The following is an 18,200-nucleotide window of genomic DNA, read 5'->3' as shown; positions in this document are numbered from 1 at the left end:
GCCAGAGGAGAAGTGGCTGTATTTTTTCTAAGTCCATTAAATAGGAAATTCCCAGTTCTGTATGACACAAAAAGGTGGATGTACTTTTTGGTACCGCGAAAAGAAATCGGAGAAAAGCGTTTTCTGCCGCTTGTAGGTTAATGGTGTTTGCGTACCCCCACACTCCTGCGCCATATAGCGCCACTGACTGGCATTTAGCTCTATATATCTTTAAAAGCTCTACCGGCGGTCTTCTACCCAATTTTTTAGAAACATTTACAAGGGCCATAGTAGTTCTTACTAGATGGAATTTTCTGGACTCTATAGCTGGGATCCAATTTAATTTATGGTTGATGATAAGGCCCAAATATGGGTATTGTGCTGTTACTTCCAATTTCTCCTTATTTAAGTATATGTTCTTTGCCCTTTGTTTCCCTAGTCCTGCAGTCATAACAAAGGTTTTTTTTAATGTTAATACGTAGGTCCAGCTCACCCATAAATTGGGAGTACCTATTTAGTGCCTTCTGGAGTTCTAGGGGGGTGCGTGCCAATATCACAGCATCGTCCGCATAGAGTAGAGCCGGAATCAAACGGTTTTTGACTTGTGGAAGGTCCTGGCTCCCATTCAACATGGCTCGCTCCAATCCGTTGGTATAAAGCGTAAAAAGAAAGGGAGCCAGGACACATCCTTGTCTCACTCCCCTCTCTACTCCAAACGACGCGGATAGCTCGCCTTTTGCACCAAACTGCACCCTCGCTGAAGCATTAGTATATAGTTCACGCAGAAAATTTACCAAAGGTAAATCTACCCCCATGTCCAACAGTATTGACCATAATTTGGTGTGGCAAACGCAGTCAAAGGCTGCTGACAGATCCACATATACCATGTAGATACTGCCCGGCTTTGCACATATGTATTTCCCTAAGATCAATGTCAGGTTCAGTGCCTGTTCAACTGTCCCTAGGCCCTCCCGGAAACCGAATTGAATATCCGAGAGGATCCTGCCATCCTCCGCCCACTGCTGGAGACGTTCAAGGATAATTCTGCCCGCAACTTTACCCAAGGAATCCAACAGAGAGATCGGACGGTAGCATGATACCTCCTGACGGTCCCCCTTTTTAAAAATGAGGACCATGATCGATTTGGACCATGAATCCAGTAGCCCCACCTCACAAGCAGCCCTAAGGACCCTTGTAAGAATTGGAGCCCATAAAACTACGTTCGATTTAAATAGATCCAACGGGACACCATTGGGGCCTGGGGCTTTGCCGTTTTTGCTGGCTTTAATGGCCCGTATAACCTCATCGATGTCAATTTCTATTTCCATTGGATAAGGGGTAGTGGATGGGACGACAGTTGAGTCTGCTGTGCCCCCCCCAAAGATCTTTGAGAAGTGGTCCACCCAACTCAATTCGTCAATTGCCACATCAATGGTCGGTGAATCCTTTTGCTCAGATACAAATGGAGATTTTACCACAGACCAAAATGCTGAGCTATTTTTATGGATACAACTTTTATGTAGTTGAGGCCATAAGGCCTGTTTGAGTTCAATTTTCCTGTCCTTTAGTGCAGTATTATACTCCCGCCTTAGGTTTGCTATTTCTTGGGGGACCCTTTTTGGGTTTTGCAGTGCTATTTTTAGTTTGGAATGCGCTGCTGTGCATCTATGGTTGAACCATCCTACTTTGTTCTGTTGGGTATTTTTTAACATTACGAACAGTGCCACGTTTATTGCTTTTATGACCACCTTAAAGTTTCTAAATACTTCTTCACTGTGTACTGTCAGATCTAAGCATTTGAGGATTGAACAATAAGCCATTTTTAAGACTCTCCTCAAAATTTCTTGGGGGTCAACTTTCTCCCATTTTAAGGAGAATCCGTTAAGTTTGTCCAAGTGTAAAGGATTTTGCCTCAATGCACTAACTATACTTTGCGTGCTGTGCTCACGAAGTGGGTGAAATGTTATGGTGAGGGCGCAGTGATCGCTTTGTGTGTTTATAAGGGTTGAAAAGCTGGTGACCCGATTACCCGATGTATTGGAAATCAGAATGAAATCTATGGTGGTATGCCTGCCCCTGCTAATAAATGTTGCATTGAGCATCTGGGTAGAGGCATTCATTTTATTTACAATTTTAAGATCCAGGTCAAGAAGAGATTCATTTAAACAATTTCCAATACTTGAATGGGAAAAATGTACTAAAGGATTCTCGTTCTCATCTGTTATCCCACACAGGTTCCGGTTACTATGTTGGCAGGGGTGTTAATTGAAATCACTCCCCCATAGAATGGTAGCCCCAGTGACGGATCCCCCAGTCAAGGCAGATAATTGAGTGTGCAACTGTCGCACAACAGTCAATAGTTCTCCAACTGGTAGGTTGTAATAGAAGTTTACCAGTAGAACAATGTCGTCTTTGCTAAAGCTAAGGCTCAAAATCTGGTAATTTGCTTCCAGTGCTACTGAAGTTATGCCCAGGCCCCCTATTGTATTTGAGATGAATACGGTCAAGCCACCTTTTGCTCTACCTGAAGCTACTTGTATTGCGGGAGAGAAGAAGGTTTTATAGCCTACCAGATGGGTTTCGGTTGTTGACCAAGTTTCCTGGAGACATATTATATTATATTTCTGTATGAAGTTTACCCCAGTACCATTTTCTATCTTGGGGCGTAGACCAGCAATATTCTAGAAGAGAAACTCGATGGAAGAGCCTGCTTTACCTGGGTGAGTTGCCATTAGCCCTGAAGGCTGTTCCACGGGTAACTCATCCGTTTTTCCCAAAGCCTCACCTTTTTCGTGCGTAATACTGCCCGAAGCAATTCCTCCTGCCATGACAGGTTTACTACCTGCCTCGTAGTAGGCTAACAATGGGTATATGGTGGAATCCAAGATTTCAAACTGATTACCACCCTTTAGGTTGGCCATTGGGATTGCTGGAATTTCTAGTTGTTTTGGTACATGGTTTTCCCCGGGATCCTGGTTAAAAAGTCAGTCAACTCCTTCCAGGCCAGAGAGCGTGGAGAAGTGATTAAATGTGGGAACATTAAAACCAAAGCCATTAAGACCAGAGCTTTCTGAGAAGCACCCACGAAGGGCGCGGGATCTTGGGGGATGGGCCAATAGGGATTGAGGGTAGAAGTAGCTTAGGTCGTGTGTGGAGATTTCTTCCCTTCCTCTCTCAGAGTACCAATCACCAATGTGTCTGATTACTCTGCGGTCCCTAAAGTTTATTATGATGACGTCCCCTCTTATATCCTTTGGTCTATTACCTACCCACCCAAGTCTTCTAACACGAAGAATGTCACCGTTTATATTGGGGGGTAGTGGCCTGTTGTTTTTCAGCCAATATATTACTTTATTTTTAAGCTCCTGGTGGCCTTCAATTTTTCCTGCTATTAATTCCGGAACGCCGGTTAGTACCACCTTGTAGGTTGCCGCCTCTGGTGGCAGATCTATTTTTTGCTGGTTAGCCATTAGAGGCTTGGCAGGAAGAGGCTTCCTGGGAGCACTTATCTGAGTATTATCTGTTGTTTTGGCCTGCCCATCCGATCTTACTTCCCTGTAGCTAGAATGACCCTCATCTGTTGTCTGATGGGCCGTGATGTTCTTAACTGGTGCTATTGGGAGATTCTTACTGGGTAATTTATCAGCTGGTGTTGTCCGTGTTGCTGTCTTACATTTGTATCGATTGTGTCTAGCATTAGGGAATTCCTTCATTGAGTCGGTGTTAATTGTGATCGCTTTTTCTATATCCCCCAGTTGTGCTGCCATTCTTTTAATCCGCTCTATTAGTGGTAATATAAGTGATTTGACTAATTTCTCCATGCTCCCCATGAATTCACCAGTGGGGTACGTGGGTAAAGGGTAATGGTCCTGTGTGTTCTTTCTCGCAGTTGTTACTGGGTTCTTTGAGGGGCTGCTAAACAATTTAGGCATTTTCACATTTCTATCATTATGGTTTGTCCCCCCACGCTTTCTTTTCTTATTTGTTTGCCCATGACCTATTGTTTTGATGTGCGTTTCCTTGAACAAGGAATCCCTAGAGGTTGTTGTGGATATTTGCTCCTCTGATGTGATCTCTACTGGTGGGTCAGTGAATGAGTCCTTAATGTTTGAGGGCGTTAGAGATGTTTGATCTTGTAGTTGTAATGGGATACTAATGTCATCGTTTTGGGCTTTTTCAGGGATCTGGGCTGGTAGAGTGATCGCTGACTGAATTTTACCCAAAGATGAACATTTGTTGTACAAATGTTCTGAGGATAGACGCCGTTCCGTGATTTTAATCTCGCGTTCAAGCACGGCGGCAGCCCTAGTAATAAAAAGATCAAGAGTCCCCCTAACAGACCCTCCCACCAAGGATTTCCTGGGTTAACTGTGACGTCCACTCATACTCCTATATTCTAAGATCTAAGAGCTGGGCAACTAAAAAGAGTAGATATCAAAACCAGACAAAACTATAGTAAGTGGGTTTAGGCGCTATGTTATAATACAATACAAAGCTGAAAGTGACAAGGCCAATAGTTAAAAAGTCAGAAATAAGTCTATGCTCTTACTCTGGATATCTCGTAGTCAATGTAAGAGAGGTGGCCCAGCCCAGCCTTGCCCAGCCCTGGACGGCCACAGACGGCCCGCCCTTTGCCCGGGCTTCTCCCAGGACGCTCCCGCGACGCGGAGGCAAATGCTGGATTTTAAGCGCCTCCTGGCGCGATTTCCCACTTGTCTGCTTCCGGGCGCTAGGGCAGCCGGGAGTTGTGGTCCTGCCCTCTGGGTCCCTCCCCCACCGCGGCTTTGCTCTGTTGGAAGGAGCTGCGGCAGCGGCGAAAGTCACAGGGAAAGGGGCTGGCACCAAGAGAATGCCCCCAACAGGACAGCAATTCGGCAAGAAAACTACGGGCTGAACTGTCTCTATCACCCACTTGTTGTTTTAGGCTGTATTCTGTAGCTTGGGAGTGAAAACAATATGCTCCACTGTCTGGGGAAGTGATACCTCCACATCTTTTATTCTTAACCATGTTTTTTCATGGGTATCCAAAGTGGATTCCACTGATCTCTGTAGCCACTACCTCACAAACAATATGGAGTCCGGATGCTGGAGACCTACTACACAAAACACGCTAACTTTACATACATGACCTGTAGACACCATATTATCAGAACGGAAAAAGGGTCCAGTCATTACTATCGAGCAAAAAAACAGTATCTTTTCACCACTGCTTAATGTATATAACTCAGCATATGGACTGTTGTCCCATGTTGAATAGAGAGCACAGTTGGTGTGCTCCTCCTGAACACAGAGCTAGCTCAGAGTTGCAGAACCATGATGTCCTAGCAATAACGAATGATTGTTGTGTGTGCAGGGCTAGAAATAGCAGATCAATTACACCTCAGATATCTCAGGGTAAGCCGTGTGCGCACATCTGACCGTGCACGTGGCATTCCCATCCCAACATCCAACAAGCGCCCAAGACACCTCATCACGTTCCTGAAAATTATTTTTGCAAGTGTTGCAACGTTCTGCAGCCAGTTCCACTCTTTGAACAAAGAGTCAGCTTGTGAGGGTCGAATCAAGTCAATGGGGCTCAGTGCCACTTTAATCTTACTGAAAATGAAAAAAAGGCACTCTGGGCAAACATCAACATTGGAGCTTTAATTTTACTGTTGTAGGCCACCAACCTCCATCCGCAGGCCACAGTTGCAAAGGCCTTGCCCTCTGTAAACATGCCAATTGTCCCAAACGCAAGACTTTTAAACTGTGTCACAACGGAGCGAGAGACTGACTCCTTCAGTCCACCAATATTTTATGTTTAAAATACCACAATTCAAAAAAAGTGTCCCACATAGTAGACGGATTTGGAACCTATGTAGATGGTAAAAGTAAAGATGGGTCACTTTGAGTAAAGAGGTTGCTTTACACTTGAGGGTTTTTAGTGACATCACGGACAACTCTAGCTTCACTCTTGTCTGTTTCATGTCACTGGTAACCTCTCGGTGAAAAGCATCCCCATCAAAACTTGTGTATGTTCCTAATTGGCTTGACTATATGAATTTCATTTATTTGGGCCTTCTCATGAAGTCTCACGGCCATGAAACGCCTAGAACTCTAGCTACAATGCTACTTAAGTTAAAAAGATTCTATCAGATCTTGCGAAAATTGCCCTGCCATAATTGGCTCCAAGTACTGAAGCCTATCAGTTTTAAATTCCTCTGCGTTAGACAAAGATTCTTTTATGACACCCAGCCAAATTTCTGTCTAAATAACGCGATTCATTTTAGAATAGCCTGAGCTGCATAACCTTGAAAAAGAAGGAACCCGAAGCATGCAACTGTTCTTTAGGTATGATCGGGCCTACCTTTGTGTAGTTTGCATTCTGTTCAGACTTGGAGAATTATTACCTTTACAATCGCAAAGAAAAAGGCAAAACAGAATTGCACGTTAGACTTCAAAAGAACAATGGGCTCTGGTATTTTTGACATCCGTCCTCTCCCGCTCACTTCCTGTTTACACATTTCTACAAGCATGTGCGGCTCAGTGACCGAGGAGTATCTATTATAGTAGATGAGGCCCTTTCATTAACAGATCAGTGCTACTTTACTTCTCGTGGGCCATCGTTTTGACATGGATATTTAAATTGATCTCAAACATTTGGTAATCTTACGAGGAAAGAAACACTAAAAAAATAGTACATTGACAAATTAGAAGAGAATCTTAAGTAGTGCTCATGCTCAGTGTTACTTAAAAATAGCAGCATAATACAGCAAGCTTAACCTCTACCACACAACTCCTGAAGAGTCGTGTTTACCACTCCAGTGATACTGAGCACATGAAGGAAAGATGTCCGCCTTTGGCTAACAAGCAGACAGGACTCCTTCCACCATCAGTTACAAGGCTCAATTGTCTTCCACTTGGGCCTTTAACGCTGGAGTGAGTCTTTAATGGCCGGTATAGCCCGCTACGGCAGGCAATAAGGCTATATTAAAAATCCAGTTGGACTACAATCCAATCTGTAAACAACCCACTAAGCCATACTGCGCCAGTGGTGATTTCTGGGCAAGATTAGTCCCTCTAGATGAGTTCAGGTACACTCTTTTTCTTAAATAAATAAATAACACACTGAAATTAGCACTAAAAGACAGAGGATACAACTTTAAAATGTTTATTTATTAAACCCAGGTCTAGTGCATAAAATATGAACGTTAAGCACCCTGTATGAGAAAATAAAGGCAGCAGTGCCGGACATGGCGATCGAAAACAAAAAAATATGTATTCAAGCTTCAGCCTATCTTGTCAGGTTTGGCTTCGCAGGATTCAGCTGCAGTAGAATAAAGGACCATCTCCTGACATCACCAAGTACCCTGACATGGGGTCCCCGCCCAGGGTCTTCGAGTTATCAAGCGAGGGACACCAGGTAGGGGAGGGGTCAGCAGGGACAAAGGCTCTGAAAAGACAGAAACACAACAATAAGATACTTGTACACAAACTACTCTCATCAATTCTCGCTAGAACACAGATGTCAATAATACCTGAGCGGCCTCTGCATATGTTTATAACAAAACACCATATGACACCCTGTAACACCATCTGATGAGGAAAGCAGAATACAGTATCAGTGTATTGTCAATCATTAACATACTCTCAATACCAATGCTTATATCCAGACCCCTACCCTGCTTGTAAATCCTCTGAGCCATGCAGGACCTATGAACCAACAGGAACAGTTGAATGTGAAGGCAGCAAGACAAGGTTGAAAGACACCCTGACTGAAGGCTACTCAACAGTACCATACAGAAGCCTTCCCTGGAATAAGCGTTGGATTACCCCCTACCTAGGATGATGGTATCAGTACAATATCAAAGAAACCAAAAAGCGCTGTTATTCTCACAGCCAAAGTAAAGAAGTTTGAATCCAAAGGAATTTCCTTTAGTAACGGTAACCTGCGGTTGCGACCACCGCCAATCTCCGCACAAAGAGCACTGAAGTGAAAAGGTCCCAAAATACACAGTGTTACGCTGCAGCCGCACGCAGTAACCCGCTGTAATGTCCTCAGAACACTTTCCCAATCGAGAGAATCAGACGGCGTTACGCTGCCTCCTCTGCACGCAGTAACCCGCTGAAATGTCTAAATCTGAACCACTAACGTATTCTCACATATGGCGTTACGCGGCGGAAGGCTCGCAGTAACCCGCTGTGTCACAAAGAAAGGCTCCGCAAGCGGCAAGAACCAGCTAACGGAAACAAGCAACAGGGGAGAGGCGGTGCCTACGCAGGCACCGTTCCGTTTTACTCACGGACTCCTCCAAAGAAACAGTCCTCAGCCTCTTCAGCTCCTAACGCTCCCCGGCTTCAGAACAATCCTCGCCAACCCGGCGAGAAACCAAACAGGAAGGAATTACGCGCAACCACTCGCGCACCAGGACAGGTTTTAACACTTCCTGTCAGCACCTTGGCATCATGGGAAATGTAGTTCCATGCCTCCCAATGCCGTACAGGGGCTGAATCCTGACATATCCCTTGTCTCACATCTAGTGGCACTTGCACTACTGCTCATGCTGCATATGTGAATGTAACTTGGTATGTAGCATTTCACTCTGCAAATGCCATGGCACTAGCAGAGATTGGTGCGGAAGGTATAAGAGCGAAGGAAATGCCTGAGCATGAGCAATGCAGAGCAAGGGTCTGAAGGAGAGTCAGAGCAGAAGTAAAGTGTGCAAAGCATAGTCTGGAGAGAAGTGCAGGGTGTAAGAAGGGCACATGGAAGCACGGTTTAAAGGGCATAGTGGCAGCGCTGAGTCAAAAAAGTGAAAAAATTAATGGGTTCAGAGGGTGGGAGCTGTGTGAGGTCAAGGGGTTGGGTGTGGCATAGGGTCAGAAGGGCAGGGAGCAGTTTAGAGACTGAATAGCAGCACAGGGTTGAATAGGAGAAGGGGAGACAGAGAAGCAGCATAATATTTAGGACGTACATTGCCCATTTAGTAGCTGCGCAAAGCTGGGTCAGAGGAGGAGCAGTGCAGGGTGTAGTAGTGCCCATACATGTCGGGCACTAGGACAGGCCCGAGTGGGGACGAGGGCGGGCCGGAAGGGAGGAGCCGGGGCTAGGGACGGCAGTTAGCCGTTAGCCCACGAGGAAGAAGCATCAGAAATAAAGTAGCTGTGACCTGCAACCCGGGTCTGCATGTGTTTGGATGACGCTAGATACTACAACTGGCGACGAAGGTGCCTCGATCAGCACGTGTGTCTGAGGACAGCTAGCTCGGTGCGCGTCCCCAGAGAAGAGGCGTTCACCCCAGCAACCAGGCGGTAATCGACCAGCCCAGAGCTCGCCCCACGTGTGGAGGGCTTGAGCTGCTGCACAAAGCGCCCACCGGGAGCTCACCCCGGCGGCGGAATAAGCGAAGCTCGCCCCGCGTGTGGGGGGTTTGAGCAGGTCGCCTAAAGTGCCTACAGGGAGCCCACCCCGGCGGCAGAAGAAACGGAGCTCGCTCCGCGTGTAGAGGCTGGAGCGTCCCGTCTAAAGTGCCCACCGGGAGCCCACCCCGGCGGCAAGAGTCAAAGAAAGCTGCCCTACCGGTAGCGGTGACTCCAGCGGTGGATCCTGGCTGCAACCGACAAGCGGTGAGTGAAAGCGCCGAGTGAGAGTGACTCCTTTGAAGAAATAAAGCAAAACGGCCGCCCGCCGAAAACGAGATTCCCGTGCGGCCATCTTAGAGTCAGGCAGCAGGGTCCAATCCCCTGCGAGGGATCATCGGCGGCCATCTTGAAGTCAGGCAAAGGGCCTGAAACCACAAACAAGCATTGGCGAGTGACAAACAAGCACTGGCGAGTGTAACAGGACCAACAAACAAGCACTGGTGAGTGCAAAAAAAAGCATTGGCAAGTGTAACAGGGCCAACAAACAAGCATTGGCAAGTGCAACAAAAGTGATAATCAAAAACTGAAAAGTGCAATAAAGACAGCAAACAAGCACTGGCGAGTGCAACAAAAATAACAAACAAGCACCGGCGAGTGCAACGAAAGTAACAAACAAGCACTGGGGAGTGCAACGGAGATAACAAACAAGCACTGGCGAGTGCAACAGAAAATAACAAACAAACACCGGCGAGTGCGACAAAAATAACAGAGAGTGAACCAGGTCTGTAAAAGTAGTCAGGAACCACAGGTGTACAATGCCCGACCCAGCCCCCACAAGCATGATGGGAGCCTCATTCCTGCACCGCCCGAGCCCCTCGTTCTCGAATCTGGCGGGGGCATGGGTCCGCGATGGCAAGAATGGATAGAAGATTTTGAAGCCTTCATGAAAGCGTCCAAGGTGACAGACCTCGAAGAGCAACTGTTTGCTCTCAAGAACCTGATTGGCAGGGAAGGTGGACGAATCATAAAAGAACTGCCAGCTGAGTCCTCTGGTTCCTACGATAAAGTCTGCGAAGCACTAAACCGCAAGTTCCTACACAAAAGGAACGTTGACTATGAGCGGTACATATTCAACCTGGCCGCACAAGAGAAAGGTGAACAAATGGGGGTGTTCGTCACACGTCTGAAACGGTTGGCGAGATACTGTGATTTTGACAAGTTTTCAACTGAAGACGCTCTTCGACTGAGGGTCATAGAAGGTTGTCTCTCTGAACCACTGAGACGCAAATTGCTCAAGAGAAGCTACTCGTTGGAAGAGATCGAAGAGATGACGAGAGTAGATGAACAAGCCGATGAACATGCGAAGAAAATAGAAGCCGGGGAAGGTGAGAGACGGGAACAAGCATTCAGGATGCAGTCTCGATAAGTGCATGGACGATCCCCACCACAGGTGCGTTCCTCCAGAGCCAAGAAACATCACCACCAGTCAAGCAAAGGACACAAAGGCACAAGTCACACTAAGGGACGATCAGACAGACAACTCAAATGCTACAGATGCGGATACGACTTCCCGCATGCAGACGCATGCCCAGCACTAGGACAACAATCCTGGAAGTGTGGTAGAGACAACCACTTTGAAAGCATGTGCGGGGTGGTACCAAAGAGTGATCAAAGAGGAAGGCATCGGCAACATCAGCCTTCAAGCAGTCGTCACCATGTCAGAGCAGTCCAGGATAGATGAGACTCATCCACTGGGTCGTCACAATCCAGCTGCCACTCTTGCAGGACATATCAATTTCGACGGTCGTCATCAAGAGAATCCCGATCTACATCACCCATCTCTCAAGACCGAAACAAATATATTTATTGTGTAGCTGACCCTGATAGGCTGAAAGAGTACCCGCGGTTAGACATCAGAGTTGGCTCTCACCCCACCAAGTTCGTGCTGGACAGTGGGGCATCGCTAAACGACTTACCTGTAACAGAATACCAATGCATGAAACCCCCTTCCAAGCTGGGTAACACCCATGTACAAGTATATACGTGGATGTCCAAGAAGCCACTAACGTGTCTTGGGATGTTTGCGACCGAACTGTCATACCAAGATCGCACAATATCAGCCTACATCCATGTCATCGAGGGGCCTAAGGCCGACTGCCTCCTGAGCCTGGCCACTGCAGAACGATTGAAATTGGTTGACATCTTATACAGAGTCGCTGACAAACCAGCCGTCATTCAAAAGTTCCCCAAGCTCTTTCAAGGCCTGGGACAAATGAAGAACTGCCAAATAAGACTGCATATAAACAAACAAATCACACCGGTGGCACAACACCACCGAAAAATCCTGTTTCACCTGCAAGAAGTCGTGGAGAAGGAGCTCCAAGACCTACTAGAAGCCGATATCATAGAGAGAACAGATGGACCAACCCCATGGGTCTCCCCAGTCGTGGTAGTCCCAAAGAAAGGAGAAACCAGCCGAGTCCGTCTGTGTGTGGATATGAGAGCGCCTAACATGGCAATAGAGAGAGAGAGAGACATCCAGGCCCTCACATCAGTGACATGATCACTTCACTCAACGGAGCAAAAATATTTTCAAAACTAGACCTCAACAAAGGATACCACCAACTAGAACTGCATGAAAGGTCAAGATATATTACGACATTCTCGACGCACCTTGGGCTATTCAGATACAAAAGACTAAGTTTTGGGGTGTCCTCGGCAGCGGAAATATTCCAAGAGGCGATCAGGAGAACGATTCATCACATTCCACATGTCCTAAACTATAACGATAACATCCTAGTATATGGAGCAACCACTCAAGAACACGACAAGGCACTAGATCAGGTCTGTCATGCACTAACAGAAACCAACCTCACACTCAACCAAGACAAGTGTGAATTCCACAAACCAACGCTGAAATTATTTGGCTACATATTCTCTGGAAGTGGCATGAAACCAGACCCGGAAAAGGTATCTGCGTTAAACGACACACCAAGCCCAGATGACGTCGGCGATGTACGATCGTTCCTAGGCATGGCCAGCTACTGCTCCAGATATATACCTGACTACGCGACATTAAGTTACCCCCTGAGGATGCTCACCAAACAAGGACAGCCTTTTCAGTGGTCCACCCAATGTGAAGGGGCGTTCAGAGAGATCAAAAAAACTGTAGAGTCGGCCAAAAATTTGGCTTACTACAATCCAAAAAAGAAAACAGAGATATCAGTGGACGCCAGTCCCTTAGGACTAGGAGCCATCCTAGCACAATATGATAGAGAAGAAGACCAGCGACACATAGTAGCATACGCCAGCAGAAGTCTAATAGACACGGAGAGAGCGTACTCACAGCCAGAAAAGGAAAGCCTGGCTGTTGTCTGGGCGTGTGAACACTTCCACGTCTTCATTTTTGGAAAAACACTTCACCCTAGTGACCGACCATCAAGCCTTGACCACAATTTTCGGAAATCCGCGAGCAAATAAGCCACCAAGAATAGAGCGATGGGGCAGGAATACACATACACCATCATTCACAAGCCAGGAAAAGCTGCAAACCCTGCAGACTACATGTCCCGGCACCCCACCAGATCCAGCAAATCAGAACAATCAATTGTGGACGAATACATTCACTTCGTAGTAGACCAAGCTAGGCCCCCGGCTGTTCCACTGGAAGTCATCTGTGAAGCGACGGAAGCTGATGTCACCCAACAAGAAGTGAAACGTCAGATCCAAACTAACAGCTGGAGACACGCACAAAGCAGTGAACAAAATGACCAAGAGATGGCGGCATTTAAACATGTCCACGACGAACTGTCACTAGCAGCAAATGGTCTCATCTTACGAGACACCCGAATAGTGATCCCGCGACACCTGAGACAAGGGGTCATCAATTTAGCACATGAAGGACACCGGGGCATAGTAGCCACAAAAAGAGCACTCCGTGAAAGAGTCTGGTTCCCAACACTAGACCTGATGGTAGAGACAACTCTGAAAGACTGCCCGCAATGTCAACTGGTGATCCGTCCGGATTCTCCCGCACCACTACAAATGTCTCCATTACCGGAGGGTGTCTGGCAACACATTGCCATTGACTTCTTTGGGCCAGTCAAATCGAGCCAATATGTCCGGGTCATCATGGACGAATACTCCAGATTCCCCATCGCACAACTGTGCACATCCATGAAAGCATCCAGTACCATACCGATCTTAGGGGAGGTCTTTGCCGCATGGGGCATCCCCCTGGTGGTGAAGTCAGACAATGGGCCTCCATTTAACAGCCATGACTTCGCTGTTTTTGCTCAGCACCTCAACTTCAAGCACCGGAAGATCACACCACTATGGCCTCAGGCAAACGGAATGATCGAACGTTTCATGTCCACGATCAAGAAGGCCGTTCAGCAAGCAGAACTCACCGGAAAGAGCCTTCAGATGGCACTCGACGAGGTACTGCGAGCATACCGAAACACGCCTCATTCCACCACAGGCAAATGTCCTGCCACCCTCATGCTGGGACGCCCAGTGCGCACAAGACTACCAATGATGAGCACGGCGGCGAATGAACAATATCCTGACTCTGACCATGAGGAGATCGCAGCCAGAGACAAGATGAAGAAAGAAAAAATTAAGGACATGCCGCTTCCCCTCAAATCCAAGAAGGAGACTGGGTGCTGGCGCGACAAGAGCAGCACCGGAAGACTGACTGCAATTATCATGAGGTTCTGCTGAAGGTGATACAACAAAAGGGAACTATGATCACTGCAGGAACCGATGGAAGGAGACTTACCCGGAACGTGACGTACTTTAAAAAGTGCGGACCCAATGTTAAGGAACTGCTGACCGAACTGCGAGTGGAGAAAAGAGAGCCAGAGACACTACCCACTCGCAGTCAGGCATTGATGGAAATTGCCGACGAGAACGAGCGCGACAGTCCTGACCTCCAGTCACGCCCCAGACGGATCATCACAAAACCGTCTCGCCTCATTGAAGAGCTGTAAGCAGAGACAGTCAATGACATGAATCAAAGGGGATGTAGACAGTCTGCTGTGTTGCTTATAATTTTGTCTTTTGTTTACAGAGGGGGGAGATGTAGTAGTGCCCATACATGTCGGGCACTAGGACAGGCCCGAGTGGGGACGAGGGTGGGCGGAAAGTGAGGAGCCGGGGCTAGGGACGGCAGTTAGCCGTTAGCCCACAAGGAAGAAGCATCAGAAATAAAGTAGCTGTGACCTGCAACCCGTGTCTGCGTGTGTTTGGATGACGCTAGACACTACACAGGGTTCCTATAGGTGGGGTAAACCTCCTTTGTTTTGGACTATGTTTACCCGACATCAGCAGTGCAGCACTCTTTTTCTCATGCAGCAGGGCAGCAGCAGTGCAAACGTTTCTCCATTGCAGAAACGGAACTATTCACAAGCTGCTGCCCCGCACAGAAAAGTTTCAAATGTGGGCTACAACAATAGTGCAAACTTTCCTTCCTTCACAGAACATATTCACCATGGTAGCAGCAGAGCAATCTTCCCTGTCTTCCAGAACCCACACACAACAGGGTCACTGTTGATCACAATGGCACAGTGGGCAAAAAAAGTGGACTGTAGTGTGGACCAGCGTAATGAATAGTGGGTGAGATTAATTTAAGCATTCCAAGCATCACCTTTTTGTTTCTCACGGTCAGTGTATAAGGTGTAAAACAGTAAGAGCAGGGGTAAACATTTACTAAGAAACCTGTGGCCATTAAAATAAATACTAGAGGTGTCAAAATTAAGGCTATCTAGTGTATATTCCACCTCACACCTCTTTCATCCACCACCAGATTATCTCATCCAACACCAGATTATCTCTGCCACTTTATCTCAATCTTGCAGGCTCTTTTTCGTCCTTGCGTTCCCGCTTTGTCATAGTTTTTCACTTTCTCTCGATCTTTGTTTCCTACTTTTATTTTTTTCTCTCTCTCTTCCTGTGGGTGAAAGTTTAGCAAAGAAAAACAAGTGCCAGTCCCCAAAAATATGTGCGTGTGGTCCCCATCTACAACCATTGGCTCAAATTATGCACTGCTCTGTGTTATGCCCTAAGAGCAATTGGTATGCTTAAATGTAGGTAACATAGCTCACAATGCTATAGGAGTCAGGTAGCACCTCTTTGAGGAAACCCAACAACTAACTGAAAGCAATATAGGGTTGTTTGTGTTCCCATTCAGAGGAGATGTGGCCTGGCAGTTCAGGATTGGCACAGTGGGCAAACACATGGTAGACTGATATACGTCCCACAGTAACAACCAGTGCTGAGATTAGTTCAAGCATTGCACCCATCTCTCTTGACCTGTATAAGCAGCACAGATTAAGTCTGAATCACAATAGTGAATCAGTGAGGGCTTAATGGAAGGCCAAGTGATCCACTCATGCCTTGGGGTTCACAACTCATCAGTGCTTATCCCATTCATAATGAACATTGGGGAAAGAGGAGAGCACAGCAGTGGGCAGGTGGGATGGGTTGCAGAGGAAGGGATGAGGAAACATTGCAACCAATCCGGAGGCTCAAGGCCAGAACAAGAAGTCTGTGTTCAAGACTGAGGGACAAAGGAGTCTCAAGAGGAGATTGGAGGTTGATGCAGCTCAGGCACGGGGACCAGTTGGTGGCAAATGGTGCTACAGCAGATGTAGGGAAGAGACTTAGAATAGACTCTGTACTGGACCTGACGGGTGGGTTCAGGTAGGTGATGGGATAGAGTAGGTAATGAGAGACTATTGCTGCCACACAATTGGGAGAGAAACTTGCTCATCCATCAAATGAACTTTAAGCCCCTCTTGCTCCTGCCTTAAACTCACTACTTTTTTCTGTTTATGATCTCGCTTCTATATGCCTATTTGGCATGTATTTTGAAGCCTCCTCCTTAAGCTTGTCCAACCAAAATGTGGGGTATGAGTGTGAAATGCCCTATATACAATAGCCATTGCTTTAATGATAACCCTTCTATGGGTGGGAAACCAGTATAGAGCTATCCATCCATGAGAAATCTTGTGTTGCCTCAACAGGCCTAGAAAGAACCTAGCCGTGTTGTTTTGAACCAGCTGTAGGTGATGTAAACTTTTAACTCGGCCTGCCAAATAAACAGCATTCCCATTATTTGACCAATGCATTCATAGCTGATACATGTGCTATAGCTCAATATAAGGTATTAGATTCTTTAATTTCTTTAGTTGCAGGAGGCATGTGTTGTAAACAATAAGGACCTGCATTTTGAAGCAGATGTCTGCATCCTTACAGAGGCCCAAGTTGCAAACCACCTTTGTGGAAGGAAGTGATGGACCTGTGGTATCAGGCTGAACCACCCTCTCCCATATTGAGCTGTTTTTTGTAGTAAACAGGAGCATGGCGAATGGAGAAGCTGTTCTCTAGAATGACCTGGTTTTTGGTTAATCGGTTAAAAGACAACTGTTGGGCAACCCACATATTATTTGGGAGTCATCTGCCAATATGTCAAATTTGACTTCCACAGAAAGAGGAAAGGTGGCATTGAGTGGAGCATTGGGGATAAAGTTTACCCTTGTAGGACACCACAGCTGGTCTGTCTGGACTAAATTTCAAAAATATTCAATTAAAACTTATAAAATAGGAACATTGGGACATAGAGTCAAGAATATATTAAACCATTATTCAGCACAGTCAGTCAGTTTATTCATTTTGGCAGAAGCTTGTCTGTGGATTTGCATAAGAAAATAACCTCTGGCAACTTAGAGATATTATGCGAAGGAACTTCCTTTAGGCAATTTGCTATCATCGTTCACAGATGTATTTGGGCACTGTTAAAGATGAATACCTTTAACTGGTGACTGAATCGGTTGTTTATCGCTGCAATTAGAAGAATCTCTGAGCTCGTTTTGCAGGTCTGGTCAAGTTTGTCATTTTCGGACTAAATTATGCTTGATTATTAATGATACTCTGGCTATTCAGCACGACGTGATTCATCAGTCTATTAGCGTTAAGTGACAATATGCAAATTATCTTAACTTACTAGTAAGCAAAATACTTTCTTAATGTATTTTTTATTGGCTAAACCTTTAGAATGTATTACTGTTAACTTGCAAGAGCCTTCAATGTTTAGTCACCATTCACCGAGGGTCAGTTTTATTAGAAAAATGTTTTAATTAACCAAATTATTTTAAATCAACAAATACATGGTCGAACAATATCTGGGCTCTAAATGTAAACTATTTAGATTAAAATGATACTTGCAGTTTATCTATTATTCACAAAGGCTCTCATTTTGATGTCGGTCGGAGGCTTTCCGACAGAGATCTTCGGTTTCAAATCCGACCGTCGTTTTACAAATATGGCGGTCGGAAGTGAAACCGACCGGTCATTCCGGCTGGCTTATGATGGGCTTAAGGAGCCCGTCGGCTAGTCAGATTTGGCATGCAATCCGTTAAGTACAATATTTATGCTGTTGGGATTACAATGTCAGTTTGCCACAGGTTTTTCATGTCGGGCTTTCTGATATGAAAAGCCTGTTGGAAAGTGACTTTGGGACCCCAAGCAAGGCACCCTTGCAACAGTGGCCTCCGGTTGGGGGTCTGGGGGGGCACATATTTTGCCCCACTGTCAATCCCGTCAGCGAGTGCCTGTCACGCGGTGCAGGGAATAACAAAAACTCCCATTTCTCTATTGGAGCTTGTGCTACAGCCGTTTTCCGACCGCAGCACAAGCTTCCTTAAAGAAATGGGAATGTGCGACCGCACCATGTGTGGTAGCATCCTAATACAGGGTCGGTTCCCATTCCACAACAGTGTCTGCCCGACATCGTAATGAAGTCCAAAATGTTGATGAGTTTCATACTGCAGAATTTTCTTTTTTTGTCGTTTTTGTTTGTATTGAGAGTATACCAGCAT

The 18,200-nt window shown here is 46.2% G+C and overlaps 1 protein-coding gene across 1 annotated transcript in view; it reads left to right on the top strand.

Moving 5' to 3' along the window:
• The window catches only part of ARHGAP40 (Rho GTPase activating protein 40), a 475,540-nt gene that overhangs the window by 82,717 nt on the left and 374,623 nt on the right, over nt 1-18,200 (top strand). The window lies entirely within an intron of this gene.

The sequence above is a fragment of the Lissotriton vulgaris genome, chromosome 7 (genome assembly GCF_964263255.1).
Source record: "Lissotriton vulgaris chromosome 7, aLisVul1.2, whole genome shotgun sequence".
NCBI classification, from domain to species: Eukaryota; Metazoa; Chordata; class Amphibia; order Caudata; family Salamandridae; genus Lissotriton; species Lissotriton vulgaris.
The sequence above is the reverse complement of the archived record's forward strand: the minus strand, read 5'-3'. Positions and strand labels throughout refer to the sequence as shown.